The sequence below is a fragment of the Triticum dicoccoides genome, chromosome 6A (genome assembly GCF_002162155.2).
Source record: "Triticum dicoccoides isolate Atlit2015 ecotype Zavitan chromosome 6A, WEW_v2.0, whole genome shotgun sequence".
NCBI lineage: Eukaryota > Viridiplantae > Streptophyta > Magnoliopsida > Poales > Poaceae > Triticum > Triticum dicoccoides.
This window is the reverse complement of record NC_041390.1, coordinates 384,634,157-384,645,992: the sequence shown is the minus strand read 5'-3', so window position 1 is coordinate 384,645,992 and position 11,836 is coordinate 384,634,157.

Genomic DNA, 11,836 nt, shown 5'->3' with positions numbered 1-11,836 from the left:
AGTTCCTGGCCCTGAATGCCCCCTGAACCTCAAGATGGAGAAGTTATTGTATTCTTGCAACATTTAGCTCGAGGTTTCAGTCCTCCCGGATCAAAAAATTTCCGGGATGTTCTTGCCAGGCTCCAAGTTCATCCTCAAGATATTGGACCAAATTCTGTGTCCAACATATGCAATTTCCAAGTATTCTGTGAGGTTTATCTGCAAGAAGAACCAACTATCGATCTCTTTCTAGATCTCTTTCACTTAAACCGCCAGATGGAATTTTCTGATGGACCTAATACTGAACTTGGCGGTGTGTCGATTCAAAAGAGGAAAGAGGTTGACTTTCCTCACGCCAAACTTCACAGCCATCCAAAAGACTGGAACCACACCTGGTTCTACTGTCAGAATATTGCCCCTGCTGAAGAGAATCCTTTACCGGGCTACCATCCGCACCGGCTCAGCAATAATCACCCTTTACCTTATTGATTTCCTGCCAAAGACCGACAAGCTTATGCATCTCAACTCGCCAAACTCCGGGCTCTCCTTGCCAATGGTTTAACTGGTGTTGATCTCGTCCGTTGCTGGATTGCATGGTGCATTCTCCGTTTAAGCCGCCGGCCCGGATTGATGTTTGAATACACCGGCAACACCAATGATCCTCAACGGTTTAATTCAATAGAACTGACGGACGATGAAGTCAGTGAAAGTGTAAAGAAGATACTTGACGAACCGCTCGCCGTATGTACTCAAATTGGTCTGCGTCCTTTTTACGCCTCCAACAAACCGCCAGTGGTAAATATTTTAGCCTTGTACTTTTCCTGATACTTCTCCGCTTTGACACTGCTATAATAATCCTTTTGTGCAATCCCATAGGCCAGTAGCTCCTTTTGGAAAAAGAAAACTCAAGACAATGTAGCTAAGGCTCCTCGTGGTAAGACCAAGGTCATCAAGAAAGCTGCCAAAAAGAAAACTGCTGAGTCCTCGGAACCACCAAAAGATGTCGATGACTCGGCTGAAGAGGTAAAGTTTGACTCCCTTGACTTCTATCCATATATTTTACTGATAATGATTATTCCCAGGATGATGCGGAGGCCAGCCATGCAGATCATGTTGAGGTAATTTATCTTTCTTCTGACTCAGAACTTGTGCCGGTTCAACGATTTCGCCGTGCAGTTCGGAAAGTGAAATGCTCTCACCCTGTTGCTCATTTGGATCAAAAACTTTCTTTGAACACATAGCAAACCGAAGGGCGTCGCACAACCCGGCACAGTGGTCAACAGGTCACTTCTTCCGATTTACCTCATACCCCAAACCGGAAACGTCGTCCAGAGGTTACTCGTTCTCCTGAAAAACATTATCTTTTGAAAGGTTTCTTCTGATGCCCTCTCAATTCATCTGATTCAAATTATCAGGCATCTTCTAATTCGTCTGGTGGTTCATCAACCACTCAGTTGCCTCCACTGAAAACCGTCCCTGGGTAAGTGTGTAGTCTTCCCTTCTCTTTCATAACTCAGTTGACCATGCTAATCTTTGTTTTAATATTAGTGCTCAAGCTCGTTTGAGTAAGAAGGCCAAGACCAGTGCCCCTACCGGTGAAGTTGAACTGGAGAAAGCTCCTGAGGATCTTGATAAAAACCTTGATAATCTCATGGATGATTTTACCCCGCCAGAACCAACTATCAATGCTAATCCGCCGGAAGCTGATCCGGCCATACATGAGGATACCTCAAGTCCACATGCTATGCCTGCAAGTCCGGTTGCTGATCCACTGAAGTCAAGTGCTAATCCGCCAAGCCCAGCCAAAGACGATGACGTTATTGTTACTGGCACTGCTTATACCGCTCCGGGTGATCCAGTTGTCTTGGCAAAACATACCGCCAAAGATGAGTTTATTTCAATGGGCAAGAGGAAAACGGAAACTAATATGTCAAAATATGCTAATCTTTCTGCCCAGGATCTTCATTCCGGATTCTTGAACCGGCTTTATACAAGTCGAGACAATGAGGCTGACTTGGTAAATCTGATGAAGGAACGTTATGAGGTAAACATTTTCCTCCTTATCTTTGTATTTTCACTGCCTTGTATCCTGTAGCCCCCAAGGGTCGGTTAATTTTGTAAAAACAAACCGGGACTTTTGAATTTCCAAACTGCACATTGTTGACTTTTAAGTTTTTTGAACAAACACACATTAGCCCCCAAGTGCCAGGATTGAAACTTGTATGAATCCTTGGGACTCTGAATAAGCAGTAAGAAAGAACTAATCCGCATTAGCCCCCAAGTGCCAGGATTGAAACTTGTATGAATCCTTGGGACTTTGAATAAGCAGTAAGAAAGAATTAATCCGCATTAGCCCCCAAGTGCCAAGTGTAGAACCAGTTGTATGCTTGGGACTTTTGATAAAATATTGAAATGCTCCTCTTGATTTTGGCAGGCTGACATAAACCATCAACGGACACAGATTACTGATCTTCAAGAGAGTATCAAATCTCACCAAGAAGAATCTTACAAAGCCAAAGATGAACTTCGAGCCGCTTTAACTTCCATGGAACAACTGAAAGAAGAATTAAAGATGGAACGTGCCAATTGGGACACTGAGAAGGGCACATTGCTGAAACGGGCTGAAGATGCCGAATCTGCTCTTAAACCGGTGGTAGAAGAACTTTCTGGGTTGAAACGTCAAGTGAACGCCATGACCTCCGCAGTGTTTGGTAAGTACTCCTGGCAAAGTATTTGAAATATCCATCTTGTAAGGTACCAGTTGAAATATGAAATTCTTAAACCATTGTAGGTAGCCGCATTACTCATCTGGGCTCAGATGTACGGATGAAGCTGAAAGCAGCATATACTCTTCTTGAACAACTATACACCGGTGCCCAACGGGTCATCTGCGCAACATCCTATGACAATCCGGCCCCAACACTGATCAAGGACACTCTGGCAAGGCTATCCATGGTACCAGCACAGCTAGAAGAGGTTAAGCGATCTGCTACCAGGGCCGGCGCTTTGTTGGCACTTACCCGAGCCAAATCGTGGATAGCTGACTTGGATTCGGTTGACCTTGCCAAAGGCTTTCCAAGCAAACAAGAAAACGGGGCAGATTTTGATGATGTAGCCCTTAAAAGAGTGGCAAGGGAAATGCGTCCTCTGGCGAGTCAGCTGGCAGAAGATGCTAACTTGACGGTTCACCGGTCTTATTATGATGCCAACAACAAACGGATTAACCCTGTCATTCTGGAGGCACAAAATCTTATTCCAGGAAACCGTAAGCACACTTATGCCCCTGACGTTGATCCGTCAGAACTTATCAGTGAAGAAGCTATCTTTCAGGCCTTAACCCGGATTGACTGGACCACTACAAACTTCCAACCGCTAGATGGGGAGGAGGAAGCTGAGCCGACGCCAGATGACCCATCAACATCGCATCAACATGGTAATGAAACTTGATCCGGCCATCATAGTGATGCTTGATAAACCTTGTTCTGCTGGAAACACCATATTTTGGGCCTTCAAGCGCCTTGTAATAGGCTAGTAAAAATACTTTGATCCGTTGCCATCATGCACTGGGATACACTTTGCATTGATTTGTCATGAGAATTGCAGTACTGGCTTATGTATTTTTACAATATCATGCAATCCCTGTCTCCACCATACCATGTTGGTATAGATATGATATAGAACCGGGTTGTGATAAACGCCGGCAGATTGCTGGAGACAGAGCGTAAAAGCCAGACCAGTTTTGAAGGATGTCAGATTACCTTTAATTGTATACTTGAACAAAAGATTTGTAAGCCATGCCGGGTTAAAAAACTCCGGTTTAACATAGACCTCATGAAAAACAAATACTTGGCAAAAAAGCAAACAAAAACTATAGTCGAGGCTTTTCGAGGGCTGTGAGGCCCAAATCAAGCTTTTCATGGGCTGCCAGGCCACTGAGTTAAACCATTTTGGCAAAGCCTTTTAAGATGTCCCTCCAACTAACCAATCATCGTTTTAACTTTGACAAGTTCAGGGTCTCAATGAGAGTAACTGTCAAACATTCGAAGGGTCGTGCCAGGATTACCTGAATAGGAGTGGCTTACTTGATCAAGGCAGGTTAACCCGGGGTTTTAGGTGAATACACCAGGCTTCCAAGCCGTGGGTCGATACCCAGCTACAAGGGTCCTTTCAAACTCTTTGGTATTTGACGCAAAGAGCCCCCAAGTAACTTTGTGAGCTGTGCTCAATGGATGCCTATGTTTGAGTTGTGTGTAGCAACAAGACTCTCTTTGGCCCCTTGGGTGTGAAGCTCCCAAGCTTTGTTGTGGCGTGATAGCCGCATCAAGAGGGTAGTAATGCTATGTTCTCTTTGGTGAATACACCTATGTTTGAACAGGAAGCCCCCAAGGCGTGATAGTCGCATCAAGAGGGTAGTAACGCTATGTTCTCTTTGGTGAATACACCTATGTTTGAACAGGAAGCCCCCAAGTTAACAGATATTTGAAGGAAAAAACGGCAGAGGCCCTGCTTGATAACAAGGATGCCGGTTTATTATATTGATCATAATATATACATTGTTGAAATATGTACATATGAAAAGCCTGTGGCTTCAAGTGTAATAAGGTCGTAGGAGAGCTATATTCCATGGCCGCCGAGTCTCCTCCTCAGAGCTACATGAGTCTTCTCGAACGTCAATGAGGTAGTATGACCCGTTGTGTAGATTTTTGCTGACCACAAAAGGCCCTTCCCAAGGTGGGGATAACTTGTGCATATCAGTCTGGTCTTGAATGAGCCGGAGTACCAAATCGCCTTCTTGAAAGGTTCTTGTCTTAACCCGGCGGCTGTGATAACGCCGCAGGTCTTGCTGATAGACCGCCGACCGAGCCAAAGCCATGTCTCGCTTCTCATCTAACAGGTCCAGCGCCTCTTGGCGCGCTTGCTCGTTGTCCACTTCAACATAATTCGCGACCCGGGGTGAGTCATGACGAATATCACTTGGGAGGACAGCCTCAGCTCCATAGACCAGGAAAAAGGGTGTATATCCCGTAGATCGGTTTGGGGTGGTATTTATGCTCCATAACACAGATGGTAATTCCTCCACCCAACAACCCGGCGTCTGCTTCAAAGGGACCATGAGCCGAGGCTTGATACCCTTCAGGATTTCTTGATTCGCCCTCTCAGCTTGACCATTAGAGTGGGGGTGAGCCACGGACGCTACATCAAGCCGGATGTGCTCTCGTTGGCAGAACTCCTCCATCTCACCTTTAGAAAGGTTCGTACCATTATCTTTGATGATGCTATGTGGAAAGCCGAAACGGAAAATAATCTTTTTGAGAAATTGAACCGCCGTGGCTGCATCACATTTACTGACGGGCTCCGCTTCAACCCACTTGGTGAACTTGTCAACCGCCACCAACAGGTGGGTCTTCTTGTCCTTAGAACGCTTAAAGGGTCCAACCATATCAAGCCCCCAAGTAGCAAACGGCCAAGTGATGGGGATCATGCGTAACTCCTGAGCAGGAACATGAGCTCGACGTGAAAATTTCGGACAAGCGTCACATCGCTTTACCAAGTCTTCTGCATCAGAATGAGCTGTCAACTAGTAGAACCCGTGTCGGAAAGCCTTAGCAACCAAGGACTTTGAGCCGGCATGATGACCGCAATCCCCTTCATGGATTTCCTGTAGAATCTCTTGTCCTTCTTCAGGAGAAACACAACGTTGGAATACGCCTGAAACGCTAGAACGGTGCAACTCTCCATTGTGAACAACCATAGACTTGGACCGCCGGACTATCTGCCTGGCGAAAAGCTCGTCTTCTGGTAATTCACCCTGGTTCAGATACGCCAAATATGGAACCGTCAAATCCGGAGTGGCATGGAAAATGGCTACCAACTGGGCCTCCAGATCAGGAACAGCTAAATCCTCCTCTGTAGGCAACTTTACAGATGGGTTATGCAAGATATCTAGAAAGGTATTAGGTGGTACCGGTTTACGCTGAGATCCAGTCGGCTTAGAGAATCTGCTGCTTCATTCTTGCGCTGGTCGATGTGCTCCACCTGATAACCCTTAAAGTGACCTGCTACAATATTCACCTCGCGCCTATAAGCCGCCATGAGCGGATCCTTAGAATCCCAAGTACCTGAAACTTGCTGAGCCACCAGATCAGAATCTCCAAAGCATCGAACCCGGCTTAAGTTCATTTCCTTAGCTATACGAAGACCGTGGAGCAAGGCCTCGTACTCTGCTGCATTGTTAGTACAAGGAAACATTAAGCGGAGAACATAACAAATCTTATCTCCTCGAGGGGAAGTGAGGACAACTCCAGCCCCCGAGCCTTCCAGCTGCCTGGATCCATCAAAGTGAATGGTCCAGTATGTATTATCCGGTTTGTCTTCTGGTGCCTGTAACTCGGTCCAATCATTGATGAAGTCCACAAGCGCCTGAGATTTGATGGCTGTTCGGGGTGTATATTTCAAACCATGGGGACCAAGCTCGATCGCCCACTTCGCAACCCGGCCAGTTGCCTCTCTATTCTAGATTATATCACCCAAGGGAGCAGAACTAACCACGGTAATAGGATGGCCTTGAAAATATTGCTTGAGTTTCCTACTTGCCATAAAAACTCCATACACCAGCTTCTGCCAATGCGGATATCTTTGCTTTGATTCGATCAGTACTTCACTGATATAATAAACTGGTCGCTGAACCGGATATTCTTTTCCGGCCTCCTTACGCTCAACCACAATCGCCACACTGACTGCTCGGGCATTGGCAGCCATGTACAACAATAGAGGTTCATTATCAACTGGAGCAATGAGGACTAGCGGTTCAGCTAGCTGCCGCTTGAATTCCTTAGATGCCGCATTGGTGGCGTCAGTCCAGACGAATTTATCCGTTTTCTTCAACATCTGATACAGGGGAATCGCCTTCTCTCCCAAACGGCTGATAAATCGGCTGAGAGCTGCAATCCGGCCCGCCAAACACTGAACATCATTGATGCACGCCGGTTTAGCCAAGGATGTGATTGCTTTGATCTTTTCCGGATTTGCCTCGATGCCTCTGTTAGACACAAGAAAACCCAAGAGTTTGCCTGCCGGAACACCAAAAACGCATTTGTCCGGGTTGAGCATCATTTTATAAACCCAAAGATTGTCGAACGTATCCTTGAGATCATTTATCAGGGTTTCCTGCTTCCTGGATTTCACCACAATATCATCCACATAGGCATGAACATTACGCCTGATCTGACTGTGAAGACAATTTTCCACACAACACTGGTAGGTTGCTTGGGCACTCTTGAGCCCAAAGGGCATAGAAACATAGCAGAAGGCTCCAAAGGGAGTGATGAAGGCTGTCTTCTCCTGGTCCTTAACTGCCATCTTAATCTGATGATAACCTGAATAAGCATCCAGAAAACTCAGGTGCTCACAACCCGCCGTTGCATCAATGATCTGATCAATACGTGGGAGAGCGAAAGGATCTGCCGGGCAAGCTTTATTCAAATCAGTGTAGTCCACACACATACGCCAAGTGCCATTTTTCTTAAGAACAAGCACCGGATTAGCCAACCATTCGGATGAAATACTTCGACAATAAACCCAGCTACCAGTAGCCGGGCTACCTCTTCGCCGATGGCCTTGCGTCTTTCTTTGTTAAAGCGGCGAAGGTACTGCTTGACCGGTTTAAACTTAGGATCAATATTTAGAGTGTGCTCAGCGAGTTCCCTTGGTACACCTGGCATGTCAGAAGGTTTTCATACAAAGATGTCCCGGTTCTCACGGATGAACTCGATGAGCGTGCTTTCCTATTTCGGATCCAGATTTGTGCTGATACTAAACTGCTTGGATGAATCACCAGGGACGAAGTCAACGAGTTTAGTCTCATTAGCCGGTTTGAACGTCAGGGCTGGGTCATGCTCCGTCGTAGGTTTCTTCAGAGGGGTCATGTCCGCCGGATCAACATTGTCCTTATAGAATTTCAGCTCCTTTGTGGCACAAACTGATTCAGCATAGGTCGCTTCACCTTCCTCGCAATCCAAGGCAATCCTTCGACTCCCATGTACTGTGATCGTCCCCTTATAACCCGGCATTTTGAGCTGTAGATAGACATAACAGGGTCTTGCCATGAATTTCGCGTAAGCCGGCCGTCCAAATAGCGCGTGATATGGACTTTGGATTTTCACCACCTCAAAGGTCAAAGTCTCAGACCTGGAATCAAGCTCATGTCCAAACATGACTTCCAAAGCAATCTTCCCCACAGGGTATGCCGATTTACCTGGTACTACACCATGAAAAATAGTGTTTGACGGTTTAAGATTCTTATCTGTCAAGCCCATGCAACGAAAAGTCTCATAATACAGGATGTTGATACTGCTGCCTCCATCCATCAGAACCTTGGTAAACTCATAGCCCCCTACCTGTGGTGCTACCACCAAGGCTAGTTGGCCCGGATTTTCAACCCGGGGCGGGTGATCCTCTCTGCTCCACACAATAGGCTGCTCCGGCCATCGTAGATAATGTGGTACGGCCGGTTCAACAGTATTGACTGCCCTCTTGTGAAGTTTCTGATCCCGCTTGCACAGGCTGGTAGTGAACACATGGTACTGTCCACTGTTCAACTGCTTGGGGTAACTCTGGTAACCTGACTATTGCTGATTTCCTTGGTCATTCTGCTGGTTATTACCATGGTTGTTCTGATGGCCCTGGTTGTTCTGAAATCCAGAGCTTGAACCGCCGCCCCCATGGAAACCTGGGCCTGAACCGCCCGGTGGATCCTGATCATAACGGTATAAATTAGAATTTTTGAACTCCCTCATTATGTGACAATCCTTCCAAAGATGTGTTGAAGGGGCCTCCTTGGTTCCATGCTTCGGGCAGGGCTGGTTTAACAAACGCTCCAGATTCATGCCGCGCTGGGGCGGTTTACCTTTGCGACGCTGCATATTTGTGTTAGCCACCAAATCTGAATTATCCGCTTTACGCTTACTGTTATTCCCATGGCCCCCTTGGTTGTGATGCTGCCCTTTTGCACCGCCATTCTTCTTTCCCTTCTCCGGTTTGTCCTCCTCTAAATCCGGATCCTTGGTGTTATCTAAATCGGCATACTTAACTAAAGCGGCCGTGAGTATTGACATGTCGCTGCAATGACGTTTGAGCCTTCCCAACTTCTGTTTCAACGGCTTGAAACGGCAATTGCCCTCTAACGTTAATACGGTGGTGTCTGCATTAATACGATCTGATGAATGCAAAATCGTTGAGACCGGGTTTAACCCAATGGATCGTGGACTCCCCTTCCTCTTGAACACAAGCGGCTAGATCTACAATTGACATCGGCTGCTTGCACGTATCCTTGAAGTTCTGGATAAACCGGCGCTTTAATTCGGCCCATGAATCGATAGAGTTGGTTGGCAAGCTCTTCAACCAAGTGCGAGTTGTTCCTTCCAGCATCATGGTGAAATATTTAGCACATACCGCCTCATCCACATCTAACATCTCCATTGCCATCTCATAGCTCTCACCCACGCCTCTGGCTGCAAATCGGCAGTGTAATTTGGTACCTTACGAGGTCCCTTGAAATCCTTGGGCAATCGCACATTACGCAATGCGGGAGTTAAAGATGGTACTCCTAGGGAACTGAACATTACCCCTGGCTCCACGGAGGCAGTGGGGTGAACCGGAGTATGATGTCATGCTTCGTGTCGAGCTGTCAACTCGGCCCCCCGTCGTGTGCGGCCGTGGTCCACAACATCTTGCGCATTAGCACCTCCCCCGGCCGGGTTGTTCTCCCGCGGTGAATTTTGGTGGCGTGCGCTACTGGACATGGCCGGTTCGTCCTCCACGTGTCTGCTATAACTCCGGCTTGGACGGGGAGTGTGAATACGCTTGCTATTGATTCAGTGCTGTCTGAAGGAGATCCCTGGCCCGACGCGCCTCCACTACAACTGGTGACTTGCCATCGGTTGGGAGGGCCGCCAGGCGTGAAGCGGCGGCCACAATATTATCCAACGGGTTGGAATAATGCCCGGGCGGCGTTGATGTTACCATGTTGTTCTGGCGAGGCAGGTCTGTTGCGCGTGGCTGAACCGGCGCTCCTGCTTCCGGTGCCCCTGCCAGGTTTGGCGCGGGTTGGTTACCAGCTCCTGCACCTGGCGTGTTGAAAAGATTCTGCGGCTCATAAACCGACGGGAGGCGTGATCAGTACCTTCTTCTCATGACCTCTTCTGAGGCATTCTGATCCAGTCTAATCCGATAAGCCTGTGCTTCCAACTCGGCCCGCTCTGTGGCCATCCTGGCGTTCTCTGCTGCCAGGTCCGCTTTAGCCTGGGCTATCTGATCTTTCACTTTTAGAATCTCTGCATCGTGCTGATCCCTGGCTATTGCATCTACCTCCGCAGACATCAGTGCCGTTAGAGCGTCAAACAAATCAGACAAGACTTGGGCCGGAGGCGGCGCCAAGCTTCCTGCCCCTGCTGGCGTGGCCGCCGTTGAACCGGAGAGCACTGCTGCGGCGGTAGATGAATGAGGCGCCGGTCGTGTGCCGGCCATGAAGACAGCGGCCCAGTTTGGCAGATCGGGGGAATCTGGAATATTGTTGCCCTCGGATCCTCCCTTAATCCGGCCGTCGTACAACTGGTAAAGCGATTCGGTTTCTCCGGAAGACTCGTCACCACTGCGAACTATGGTTTCTCCATTGGAGACCGGTTCCTCCTCGTACCTCGAACCGTGGACGACACCTACGAAAACATGCCTTGCCTCAGGCTGAACTGGTAAAGAACTTGAATGCCGAGCCGTCTCGATGATGTCGGTGCAGGTGTCCGGTTCGGGGGCCGGTTCGCTGATCTTGCCGATGAAGACGTGAACCCCACCAAAGGGGACCGGTTACCCGTATTCGATTGAATTAGCCTTGGGACCCCATCCTGCATCGTCGATGTAGAGCTTGCCGCGGCGAATCTTTGTCATCCGGCCCACAGCATATCCCTTAAGTCCATCGAAGCTACCCTTCAAGAACTCGAAACCATCGTGCGATAGCCCCGCGGTGGGTGCCAACTGTCGTGGAATTGTCACGGTAGATGTCCTCGTGAAAGGACTTAGTCGTGGAGCCATCACTACGGGTTAGCTTGAAGGGGTTAAACCGGACAAGGGGACATGAGAGTTTTATACTAGTTCGGCCCCTTCGATGAAGGTAAAAGCCTACGTCTAGTTGCGATTGGTATTGCTGGGGTTTCGAAGACCAGGGAGCGAATCTGCTTTGTCTAGCTTCGAGTTGTTGTTTTCTGTCCCTGAACCACCGCCGGGTCACCCCTTTATATACTCAGGAGGACCCCGGCTGGTCTACAGAGTCCCGAGGCTGGCTCATACAAGTGTTCGCCTCGGTCTCTTCTTTCTTACCTTACAATGCAAGTTTATACAATCATGGCGGTTTACTATCATGCGCCCTAAACCGCCCGCGGGCTCTGGGCCTCTAAGCTTCATCCGTAAAGCGCCATCTTCTGGGTTTCCTTGGGCTTCAGTATAACTGAAGGTGAACCGGCCCCTCCTGGGCGGTTTACCCTCAGTGGTTATATCCTCAACAACATCTGTCTATCATACAATGTCTGTGCGTTCAATTTCTTTTCTTGTTTATAAGCCATTTGAATTGGAGGGGGTGATGGCAGTATCTAAGGGAGCAAAAACATGTTCTTCACAAAAGACGGTGCTACCCGTCAATGCAGATAGAACCATGGTTGTACTAGCCCACGAACTAGCCCAACCATAGATAATCGAGACTCTTCTAGATTGCACACTTACACCGTTGGACAGAGAACCAGCTACAACCCATCTAACCCCAACCCTAGTGGATAGTAACCCACTTCTAGTTGACACAGCACCATGTCCACCA